Source organism: Wyeomyia smithii, chromosome 2, assembly GCF_029784165.1.
Source record: "Wyeomyia smithii strain HCP4-BCI-WySm-NY-G18 chromosome 2, ASM2978416v1, whole genome shotgun sequence".
NCBI lineage: Eukaryota > Metazoa > Arthropoda > Insecta > Diptera > Culicidae > Wyeomyia > Wyeomyia smithii.
The window spans coordinates 92,983,470-92,996,765 of NC_073695.1; the positions used below are offsets into that span (position 1 = coordinate 92,983,470).

Below are 13,296 nucleotides of genomic sequence, written 5' to 3' on the forward strand. Positions count from 1 at the left end.
AATAATAAATACACTTGCAGTGTTTGTTTCTTTTCCATATTTGCACACTGATTTTATTTGTTGTATTATGTTCTGCTGATATCTTTCATGCGTTTTAGGAACTTAATGATTCATCCATGTATTAGCAGAATCATGGTGAATAATTTCAATAGTGTGTTCCGAACATCGTCCAAGTCCTTCATTTGCTGCAAAGCAAAACTTGGTTACGTTAAATTTTATAGTATCTTAGAATCTTCGGAGTCATTGGATATCCTTAAGCCAACCAGCTTTCGCAAAAATAATTGATGAATTTGCGATATCCATTTATAAGCTCTGCTGCAAAGCATAACAATAAAGAAGGTATTAGGTTTGGTATAACCATGAATCGGCTCACGAAAATAAACCACGGTTTCTTTGAGTGTCCCTAAACTGATCGTTCACTTGAAACCAAGTTTACCAAAACATCACGATTTTTTTGGATATGATATCAATTCCTGTTTCGATCTATGTCAATGTATTCATTGTTCAACTCTTGCATTACGCAATTCACACATTTGTTGTGCAAAATCCAAACAAAAGTTGTGAAAGATTTCGTGCCAGCTCGATCAGACGTTGGCAGCACCCTATCAAAATTCAATAAACCTTTATGAGTGTGTAGGCCTTACTACCCAAAGCAACTTTGCATATTTTTAGAAATAAAGAAGTGACTGTGAGATAAAGAAAACATGAGTTTTAGTCTGAACTTTTATCGAAAAGTATTGGCGGAATAGAATTCGAGATTCTAAAAAAAATAATAGAAACCAAAGTTTAATTAAAATTTGGTAAAAGGTCATCTCAGTTTTCTTTTATTTTTTCAAAAAATGTTCTTCAAACAGTGGGCACTCTTAAGAAAAAAAGTGTCTCTAGAATTCCCCTCAAATTAGTGAAGGAAGGTTTTGTAACAGTGTACTTTTGTTGCAATTATGCACTTTTTCAGGTCCTATTGGAACTAAACAATCATTGCAAGTTTTAGCGAACGGATGCTGTTTTTATATCTTTCTTTCTTTCTTAATCTCTCTCCCTCTCTCTCTCTCTCACACACACACACACACATACACACATACACACACACAAACACACACACACACACACACACACACACACACACACACACATTGCTTATGACATTACTATACCATGGCCTAGTGTCTCCATAAATGGGCAAAAATTGTCGAAACATTAGGAAAAAATTCAAACTCGTTTTATTTAAGTTTTCCCCGATAGAATATTTTAAAACCGCTTTCATTTGAAAGCTTGGACCCTGAACTAACTTTTGGTGAAAAAAAATCCGAGGTGCATTGATGTTGCATAATAAGCCGATTCTGACACGGCGTGCCGCGGGGAATGGGTTGAAACAACATCGAACAGTCTTATGTAGTTGTACGTCAAACTTGCGATTGAGTGCACTTGAAAAACGAGGAATTATATCTTTCAAGACGAAATTCGTCATTCAAATATGTTTCAGTGGGGAGAGGAATTATTATATTATAGCAGCGGTTCTCAACCTTTTTTTGCCCGCGTACCTCTTGGCGATACTTTTCACATCAATTGTACCCCCAGGCTTGGAATGTTCTTGCAGAGCAGGAGAGAGTAATGGTAGATCATGTTGTGGTAGTCTAGTTGAGGACTGAGGTTCCAAATTACACTGTAGCTTGTTTGATTACTACAGTCATGTTTTAGGGGCTACATTGACGAACAAATGAAGTATTATAAAGAATAATTGCTTTGTCCCCCATTACTGATTTTTCTTTCGCGTACCCCCTGAAGGCTTTCGAGTACCCCCAGGGGTACGCGTACCCCAGGTTGAGAATCGCTGTATTATAGTATCATAGTATTTAGTGTATTGATATTCCAGTCGATCTCGAGGTAGGATGCTGGCCTAACAGGTCTATCGTTGTGGGTTCGAGTCTCGGCTCGGGAGAAATTGTTAGTAGGATCATAGCGCTAGCCCAGTAATTGTCCTGTACATTAAACAGTTGGCTGCAAAGTCTGTGTTTAATAAACAAGAGGTCAAGTTCCGGATCAGAATGTTCCTCTATGTTATCTCATCATTTTAAACATTTTTTGTCGGGTTCCATTTTCCAAATAACTTTTTTCTTAACATTCGCATATCAGAAAAGATTAGATTTTCTCAGTTCTTCTGGTAATTTATATTGAAACCGTTTTCAACTATCTCATCACTCTCAAAATGAGTCAATGTGAGATTGAAAAAACTAAAACAAGCCAAGTGGCTAGGGCACTAATATTTAAAATAATCTGAAAATGTTTGCCATGATGGAATAGCTGTGATGCAACTAGTGATTCTAGTGATGATTTCATAAATTTTTATTGGAATCTCGGCTTTGGTTTTGCTATCAGATATTCTAATTTTTGTATTCAGATATTTCTAATTTCTGGGGGTGCTAACCCCGGGATAAGAACTGCAGCAACCAGGATAATTTTTGGTCTGTGGCGATTACAACCAGCCACGCATTGTGTGGAACAATAACGGTCAGCACACCAACTCGAACGTACTTTCTGCTGCCGGTGCGGCGTTGGTCGATGGTATTGAGTTCTTAAATCTCCGGCAAGTTAACCGAGAAACAAACCATCTTGGACGTGTGCTCGATTTAGTTTTTTGCTCTGTAGATCGATGTTGTGCGGCCGATGTGTGCGTCGCGCCTTTAGTATTACCACTCGATCCTCATCACCCAGCTTTAAACATATCCGTGCCAATAGAACGAAGTTCCAGTAACTCAACACAGCGCTCTAGAGTGACTGAAACAAGGCTTAACTACCGTAAAATTGATTTCGCAGCGCTGAATATATATTTGGAAAGTATCAACTGAGAAACTCTCTCCCTACAACCAGATGTTGATCAAATGGTGGCGCTGTTTAATGATGTTTTACTTCAGTGGCTCGAGTCGAATCTACCATTAGTAAAAGCGCCAGTTTTTCCACCATGGGCCGCTTCGCGTCTGCGAGAATTAAAACGTGTACGCAATCGATGGCGACACAAATATCGTCGTACTAAAACAGTCGATGCTAAGTGTTTTTTTAAGCGATCGAGTGATGATTATCGTCGGTTGAATGCTGGCTTGTACAAATCTTACGTCATGCGAGTTCAGACAGACCTTCGAAGAAATCCCAGAAACTTTTGGAATTTCGTTAAGTCTAAACGAAAATGTGCTACAATTCCCACAAATGTATGCCTCGATGATCAAGAATCTAAATCTGATCCTGACACGTGTGCATTGTTTGCACAGTTTTTTGCCTCTGTGTTTGCTGATAATACCGCATCCGATCTCGACGCTGAGGCTGCTGCTGAGTCTGTTCCTGTCGATTTGGTTGACCTGGATTTATTCCACATCTCTGCAGACATGATAAAAGCTGCTGCAAAAAAATTGAAACATTCGTACTCTGCTGGACCCGAAGGAATCCCGGCAGGTATAATAAGTCGTTGTGTAAACGCTTTAGCCGAACCCTTACGCCATATTTACAACAAATCTTTTGAGCAAGGAAAGTTTCCCACAGTTTGGAAACATTCATACATGTTCCCGATATTTAAAAGCGGGGACGTCGAAACGTTAGGCACTACCGTGGCATTACTAGTCTTTCTGCTGCATCAAAACTGTTCGAAATAATCGTGAGTACGTTTATGCTCTTACGTACAAGGAGTTATATCTCTAGTGACCAACACGGTTTTATGCCTGGCCGCTCAGTAAGTACGAATTTGCTTGACTTCACTTCGACTTGTATATCGCACATGGAACAAAAAGCTCAAATCGACGTAATCTATATAGATTTGAAAGCAGCGTTTGATCGGATTGACCATAAAATATTATTAAAAAAATCTCACGGCTTGGTGCATCGCAGAGGTATGTTGGTTGGCTTAGTTCATACTTATGTGACAGAGTTCTACGAGTGCACATTAATTCCTGCTGTTCGTCACAGTTCTCAAATACCTCCGGCGTTCCACAAGGTAGCAACTTAGGGCCGTTGCTGTTTACGCTGTTCTTCAATGACGTTTCCTTGCTGTTAGATGTTGGTTGTAAACTAGTGTACGCAGACGATCTTAAGCTGTATTTGATAATACGCTCCATCGACGACTGTTGGCGGCTACAAGGGCTTTGGACAAGTTTGTTTATTGGTGCCGCAAAAACTTGCTGACGGTCAGCATTAGTAAATGTCAAGTAATGACCTTTCATCGCAAAGTGAATCCAATATTATTCAACTATCAAATCGATAATCAAAACCTAACAAGAGTTGACCACGTTAGTGACCTTGGAGTTGTAATGGATACGAAGCTTACGTTCAATCTGCATCGTACTAATATAATCGCTAAAGCCACGCGATAACTTGGTTTCGTTTCGAAAATTGCTCGCGACTTCAAGGACCCCTATTGCATGAAGACGTTGTATTGTGCTCTCGTTCGGCCACTCCTCGAAAATGCTAGCTTGGTTTGGTGTCCTCAACAACTAGTCTGGAATTTGCGACTTGAGCGAGTGCAGAAAAGATTTGTGCGAGTTGCGTTAAGAAATCTTCCGTGGCGTGACCCGATTAACCTACCTCCATATCCTGACCGTTGTCGTCTTCTTGGGATTGACACATTGCAACGGCGCAGAGAAGTTCAACAAGCGGTGTTCGTAGCTAAAGTTCTGAACTCTGAAATCGATTCACCAAATATCCTTACCAAATTGAATTTCCGGGCTTCACAGCGTCTTCTTCTCTCTACTGGACTACTACAACCTAGCTTTCACCGTACTAATTTCGGATTTAACGACCCGTTAGCTTGCAGTATTCGATCATTCTCCAAAGTAGAAGACCTTTTTGATTTTGGCACACCATCACTCAATTTCGCAATGAGAGTTCGTCGTAGTTTTTAAGTTGAATTGACAAGTGCACATTCATTAAGACTATTTTTGTCAGATGATTTTTTTACAAATAAAGAATAAAGAATAAAGAATAATGTCAACGGCGCTCTGAATGCTAGACTTTCGAGTTTTCCACACGAATCGTGAAAGATACCTAGGTTGGAACTCAGTTTCCAGTTACTGAAAATATGACTGAAACAAATGTTTTGACACAGCCAACATCTGAAGAGAAATACTGTCGAGCTATTCAAGATAAACTGATTAAAGTCACATGGTCGCAATCAGCAGGTCACGAGACACGTTCACATTTACAATCTGCGCTGACACATCTCATGAAACATAAAGTTTGTGCATGGTTGTCAACATCTTGCTTTTTGTGGTTTGTCTCTGTTTTTCTTTTATCTTTTCAGTGTAATAATTTCAGTGGTTTGATTGTTCTCATACACTCATATTTGAATACACTGATATTGAAAAAAAAAGTTAAAATCAGTCCAATTTCATTCCAATTCAATACTTTTCTATATAAGTCCAAATTATAGTTTTGCGCACTGGTAAAAATGCCGTGGTGACTGGCGTTGTTTCGGTACAGTTAATCGCAGCCGCATTTTGGAATCTCTTGTCTCTGTGGGTCCGTGAAACGCTTTCGAGATCTGCACGACTGTTTATGGATTAACATTCTGCACCAAACCGTTGTTTTCTTTCGTGGCAGAACTGTTTTCGTAAAACAAAACGTTTTGTTACTGAGGCTGGGAAGCGAATGCTTGTACTCGTTTTTGATGTAGATAAAATGTGTCGTTGTTAAGTAAGACAGTATCGAGGGATTAGTTTAACGTATTTTCTGTAGATTTTTATGTTTATTTATATCGATGCTAGGTATTGGAGTGTGAAGACTTGTTTGAATGGGGAACGTCAAATAAGGCTGCCGATCTAGGCCAATGTTGAGATTGAATTAAAGGAATAGGCAGTCTAGTACTAATAATTTGCCATGCAATGGGTAGTAATTTGGTCCCTGCAACGATTCCGTGTTTGGAACAAAAACGAAATGAATTTATTCAGCACAATTCTGTACGACTCAGTATACAAACCGGAACAACTTGGTACAAAACACAAATGTCATTCCGTGGGAGTAGCCTTATACGACAGAACGTTAGTTATAGCAAGAACAGATCCGCTATCAAGATTAACAAACCGGTCACTTTTCTGGTTTGCTGCAAAACCGGCCGACAGCAGCAATAGAGAAAGGCCAGTTACTATTTAGTAATTATTCCATAATGCCGTGCTGAGTCTCTACTTGTATTGACAGAGCCAGCCTTCTACGTCGAACAGAATGTTTTGGGAGCGACATTGATGGTTTCACAATGCAAGGTACGCTTCAATGGTGCTAAAGTTCCATGAAACCAAATTTACCTCATAAAACTTCCTCAACCTCAGATGCTCAGTGTTGGAAGCCGAATAAATCTCCTAAAGGTAGTACATAAGTGCTGCAAAAGGAACTAATCAATACTCATTGCTGCATGAAACGTAAGAAATTCATACAAAACTTATTCACAACCATTAGTGCAGCATAATTGGCCAAATACAAATGTCATGACTTGTATGCATATTTCTAAGAAAATGACCAAATCTAGCCAAATACTGATACATATATGCAAGCGATGAATGCACTTCAGCGGAATGCTTCAAATATCACACCACCGGTGGCATTCTTCTAAATTTAGGTTTTCTTTTTTCACGACATTTTCCATTATTGTAAGTTTGTATGAAATAACATTGCTTAATTCGCATCATTATGACTACGAATGGTAATCACCTACTACAATTGGTTTTAGGTTTGTGTTACTCTAATCACGTTATGGTGATTCGAACCAACCTCAAAAAAAGTAGATAACTAACCTGATGAATATATTCAGTCACCGATCAAAAATTAATGTCAATCAGTAAAAGGTCAATGTCAACCTTAACAATGTGTTTCAGAGCTTTGATGATTTTATAATAGCATTCAAAATTTTCAATGACTTCCGGACCTCTCGGTTGGAAGTTGAGTGGGGGTTTTATATGAAACAAAGAAAATAGTTAATCTTTCATTCATATCTAATCGTCCAGTTGAAACAGCATCACCACACGACCCAAAACAGTTAGCATTCCGAACAACTCAAATCGTTTTATCCCGTGCAAATGTCAACGCGTTGTCCTACAGCAGCTAGCTTGTTGAAATAATTTATTCAGCACTATATTCATAAAAAAAATTTAGCATCCTGCTGGTTTCCAAAAACAAGTCATTTTTTAAGTTTTTTTTTTGCACATTCTCACGATGTATCTCTACATTTCAAGGTGAACTACCCCACGTCATAGATGACTAGAACAAGATACCTGACTCTTGCAGAATTCATCGGACATGATTGTCGCTGCGCGTGAGCAAAAGTCGAACTAATTTATACACTGTTAATATGATGTATACTTAACGTCAAAATCAACTGACGACAAGGCCAAGACATGACTGCTGAAAGGTGGAACAATTTTTTCAGTATCCATGTGGACGACTGTACGGTGCTGCCATCCGAAAAATGATAATAACGTGTACGAATGTTTAGTTCTCATACATGAAACTGTCCGGAAGAATCAAGAATAATCGGCGCATCATTCAAAATTTAGCGTACCATCAGAAATTCTTGATCACCGCTATGAGCACGCTCTCCAGCCAAGTTGTCCACTCTTGCCGAGGTTGATAAAGCAAAAATCGGGTGCCCCGGTGAACCTGGCCATATGCACAATGGTGCTGAAACCTGGCTTGCGTCATATCAAACTGCAAGTGTTGGTAGAATGGGACCTGAAAATAAATATAACCCCTCAATATAAACTCCCACTCTGACAGTCAATTTCACACTTTTCTTTCGTACTTTGAAGTGCAAAAAATATGGCAATAGCATTAACATGACAATATCAATAATCTGCATGTTATCTTAAGCGTCGAGCTGACCAAACTGCTAAACCTTTTTCATATACAATCTTGAGCAGCTCAACTGTCGATGACGGACTATGCACGATAAATCGGTTTTGCTCATAGTGACAATTTTATGAGAATTTAAGTTATCAGATGGCAGCACTAACCGTCGAAAATCATTCGTATTCAAAATGTATGAAAAATATGGAAGTTAGGTATCTTGTTCTAGTTATCTTGGCCCACGTTGAATATTTCCTAGACGAAAATGCACGGATTATGTGTTTTTTTGATGACCCTAAATATTTGAAATTCATCACGGCCCTAAGCTTTAGCAATCCTTGATTTTCTCATCCGTGCCACGTTATTCCGTATCATCAGCGTCATCAATAACAACGCGTGGTATAGTTGATTATTACTGCATTATGAAGATTGCCCCCAAGTTTCTACTCGTGGCTTTGATCACCCTGTTGCTAAAAGAACTGGAACCGCGAAAGAAGTTGCTCGAATAGTTCAGGGTTGGTCTGCGCATGGTGTGACCGGTGCCACCGTACACTACACTGCACTAGAATTACGTGTACACTATTCATGCCCAACTGTAACGACGATGGCGTAGCCGAGTACGGCATCGTGTTGGCAGCAACGGAAAGCGGCGTGTTCTAATTTCTTAAAAGCGTTGTCATTGAAGCGTCATTACAGATGAAACAATGATTAGTCGTCGCTTGGCCGTGCGTTGACAGCGCGCTCCAATTAAAGTTTGATTCCGTAAATATTAGCTCCAGCAAGCAGTTTACGTCAATTTATGAATTAATTTGTTTATCGTTTGTGTTACATATGTCTAAAATTGCTAACGCTCGGTAGTGTGCATCGCAATAGCCCAACGTGATGTTTCGTCAGTTTTATGTACACTCACATTGTTTTGCATTCGTTCAAATGTTAGAATTAATCGTACACAAACATCTTTGTTGATGCGGCCGTTCATTTAAAAGGAATCGTACCAAAAATGTAGCATGGATTAGAATTTATCATCCATTATCAAATTTGTGTGCTCTACTGACTATTTGATAGACAGACTGTCGTTTTCGAATGTAAAACTGTAAATATTCAAGCCTTCAAAGTGTTCATCGAATCGAAGAAGGCTGGTTGCCTAGGGTTAAAAACCGAATGGAGGTCGCGTTGCGTTTACAATTTGCTGGGACGCTTTAAACCAAGAAGCTCACTGAAATATTGCTACAGCTACCAGGTAAATTGCTATAAATATATTGCTTGCCGAACCAAAACTGAAATCGCAGGCATTTTCCGGCATGGAGAATTGTTTGCTCTGAATCAAGAATAAAACCAGCTTTCAAGGATATTTAGTTTGATACAGATTTAACGCCACTTTTGCTCGGTAATGGTCCAACTAGGCTAGCAGCTATATGCCCCTGCTTTGTATCTAGCACACGAGACGGTAAAAGGCAAAAATCACGTCCAACGGCGCTGACAACAAGCAACCCCGTTTGGGTCGGAATACAACATTCACTTTGCAGTGCTCTTGCTGCCTCCACCACACCTCTTTTGTCTTGTACCTAACCGTGTTAACGATGTTTCCTGTTGAGTGAATAAATCAGTCAATAAATTCTCACATTCTACACTAATGAAGGCTTGCTACATTCGACAACGTATACTATCGAAACCGGTAATTAGAAAGGGCTAAAACCTTCGGGTATACAAAAGTTTTTGAATTATTTCGTCAAGTTGGTTGGTAACGTAATTGACGGATTTCTCAGGTCTTGTGTATTATCGGCCAGTTCAGTTTGATATTCTATATTTATTCTACTTAGAAATTGAATATAATTTTGTCTTGAATTTTGATGTTTTCTCGTTTGCTGTAATTAATCACCTCATTTAAACCTTAACATGTATACTGTTTTCTAATGCATTTTAACTATAATTCATACGGTAGCGAACAATTCAGTTATTTTGAAATTTGCACGATTGAAAAGAGCTGTGGGAGAAATACTAGAATTTAAATCACCTTTAAACATGTTTTAAGTTTTTTTTTCGTCTCAGCATATTGACATTGTCCTCGCACAACATTACTGAAACCATATTCATGAGGCAATTCGGATCTAGAGCTCGATGTTCAGCTGGTAACGGATATGTTCCCGAAATCTCAATAGAAAATTAAGAATCTATGGAGTTTCACAAAGAAAGTGAATTGAATGAAAGGGATAACAAATTTGGGAAAAATACCAATCGACTCAGTTTCAAAGGTAGAGTTTTTTTTTGTGTTTAAAGACAATACGGTTCGGAGTTGAATCCTTTAGACAATGTTCTATCCACTATTTGTTTTTTTTTCGACTCAATTTTGTGATTCTAGATTAAGTGGTTGGACAACTTTGTTTTATCGGACGAATCGACTCAGGAGTTATTTGAGAAGAAATTTACTATGGTTGGCACACTGCGAAAAACGAATAAACGCAGCACTCCATCCAGAACTTTTATTGGAGAAAACCAATTACTAATTCAATAGAAGTTTGTGTTCACTAAGACTTTGGTACATTTGTCTCCTATATTAGCAAGAAAAATAAGTGTACCAGAGCTTCGTAGCCGCAAGGTTACAGAGTCCGCTTTGAGTTGTCGTGGGTTCGAATCTTAGTAGAATCAGGCCATTTGGTTGTCAAAGGACTTTAACATGGGTTCATTCTCAGGCTCTCCACTACATACCCTTCCTTCAAGCTGAATTCTATAGTACCCTTGCTGACTTTCATACTAACAAAAAGTCCCTCTCATAATAAAACTGTTCTGAGTAACGTATAATAGTTCTCTCCAGGGAATTGTAATTATGACGCGGTCTTGGCTGGAGGAACGAGGTTTCGATAAGACTCCTTCCTCTTGACAAAAATATAAGTCCTACTTATAATAAACCTGACCAGAGGTGAAGCATTGAGTGCCTTTTCAGGGAATTGTGATTATGCCGCGGTGTTGGTAGGAGAAACGAGGTTCGATAAGACTCCTTCCTCTTGACAAAATAAGTCCTTCTTATAATAAAACTGATTTCAAAAAAATATTTACCCCCCCCCCCCCCCTTCAGTGCCTTTACAAAACGAAAACCCACAGTGTTTCAAATAAAACAGCCCTTCGGAAGCTTCGGCAAACACAGGACCGAGTGTTCCCGAATTCATGAGCCCTCGGAAGCTCGCCAGGTACTTTTTCACTGTTCGGCCGGTTTCACTGGCCTCCCGGCCGAACGCACGCAGCGATGTAGCCACTTTTCCCTCGGTCTTCCTCTTTAGTATCGTTTGGAGCTTCTTGTCACTCAGGATCGTCGGCCATCCGGAACCGGGCTTTCTTTGGATGCTCTGATTGTTGTTCAATAGTTCCTAGTTGTTGTAGATACCAGAACGGGTGTATCCGGCGTCCACAAAGTGCCGCATGATGTCCTTTTTTGACGCGGCGGGGTACCGTTCTTTGAACGCGCACACTCTTGAATGGAGTAGCTTCACTGTTTTTACCATCACTCGCACTCTAACCGATTGATTGAGCTGTCATTTTTTTCGGTTGACTCATTAATCCGTACGAATAGAAGCGTTTGCTTTACTCATCCCTTGCAAATCTTATGGGAGAAGCAGAGTAAACTCTTTCATTCATACGGCCTATTGGCCTATGATTGATGCTGCATGGTTAGTTTTGTCAGCGTGTGTGCCCATGAAAATAGGACAATTTTTGTCCATTTTTTTAATGCAACACGCAAAAGTTAGAGTGTGCGTAACCAGATAATTTATGAGCTTTTTTATGATGTTTTCGTTTTCGCGGTGTAGCTACACTCGGACTACACTTTCGACACCGTAAATATTTTATTTCACTTTCTGGACTACACTTTTTCTTTCTCTGACCACACTTTTTCTGTCCCGGACTACACCCGAAGAAAGCAGAGCGTACTGTAGGAAGTTACCAACACATTCACACGTATGTGTCAAGATGGACATATGAAATGCAAACGAGACACGAAGAACTGAAGGAAAATCCCTGTAACGAAATAAACTTCATACGGAGTGCGTTTCCTAACTGGGATAAATGAGCAATGTAGCAAAGGCTACAACTCGCCAAATAGTGATGAACCTGCTCGTACGCACTTAGAGTAAGTTGGGGCATACCAGATCAAATAATAGTCGCAGTATACTACGAGGGAAAAAACGGGAGATGTAACTAATTTTTCACCAGCAACCATATTTTTCAAATGGGATTGAGTCGCGGGAGAATTTCCTTCAAATTTTTTAAAGAGATTGCAGATTTCCGTAGATATTTTCAAAAATCCCAAGATTTTCATAGGTGTTTTAAAAAATCTCTAGGTATTCTTAAAAATCCGTAGAAGGCAGTAAATGGTCTTTGATGACGTGTTGTAGAGAATACTCTTTGTTGAATTTCACACCCCTGTCGACAGATAGCAGCAACTTTCTTTTGTTGGATATTGCTACCCAAACCATCACTGCTGAAGCATCCTGGAATCGTTCCATTTTTCTTTTAACGGTTGGAATATCACGCTATATGCATGTTTAAAACAGCCTCAAAAGTAAATAATTTTTCTTCTGTCAAAAAAAATGCTTTGAGCAGCGTGGGTCTTCAGAAGCAATCGAGATCTTCAAAGCGTGTCGGCAAGATTTTTGCCGGATAATCCGTGAATCTTCTGTATCGTGAAAGCTCCGTATCCAAGGTCATTTTTGATAACTTTATGCGTAGTGTTATGATTCATTTTCGAGCCATTTTTCTTTCCGACCGGGCTGGATTTCACCAAATACGTTCGTTAACTGCTTTAATCATCGCTGCAGTCCGCAAACTCCGTTTTTTAAGGACTACTGTGCCATTTTCCTCGAATAGTAAATAATCTACTCAAATTAAATACGTTCGTTAACTGCTTTAATCATCGCTGCAGTCCGCAAACTCCGTTTTTTAAGGACTACTGTGCCATTTTCCTCGAATAGTAAATAATCTACTCAAATAAGATATCACAACTTTCTTCTGATCTGTATGTTGCTCATTCCAGCAAGATACAAAATTTGTTCTTTACCTAAATTCATTACCATTTACCTTTGGAAAAATTGGAACAATGGCTTTTTTCTTACAAGGAAAACTACAACAATGTGTCGCAATTAGGGTAGAACAGAGTTTTATGCAGGAGGCATAAAATTTGTGTAACACTTTTACAGTGAAACCCTGTGTAATCTAAAATTAAATAAATAAAACTTTTTATATTTTCAACTCAAAAGTGGTTAAATGTTTTTGCCTTTCTCCTAGAAAGGTATAGCGATCACTGGAAAAACTAAAGGTATAAAAGTGGTCCCAATGGCCGAATGTCATATACCACTCGACCCCTTTCGACGAACTGAGCATTTTCTGTATGTATGTATGTATGTGTGTATGTGTGTGTATATGTGCAACTTTTTTTTCTCACTTAATTTTCTCAGAGATGGCTGGAACGATTTTCATAAAATTAATCGCAAATGA

General features: G+C 39.1%; 1 protein-coding gene across 7 annotated transcripts in view; it reads left to right on the top strand.

The window, feature by feature from the left end:
- Nucleotides 1-13,296, top strand: part of LOC129722656 (zinc finger CCCH domain-containing protein 13-like) — a 119,767-nt gene that overhangs the window by 58,602 nt on the left and 47,869 nt on the right. The gene's annotated exons all lie outside the window — the stretch shown is intronic.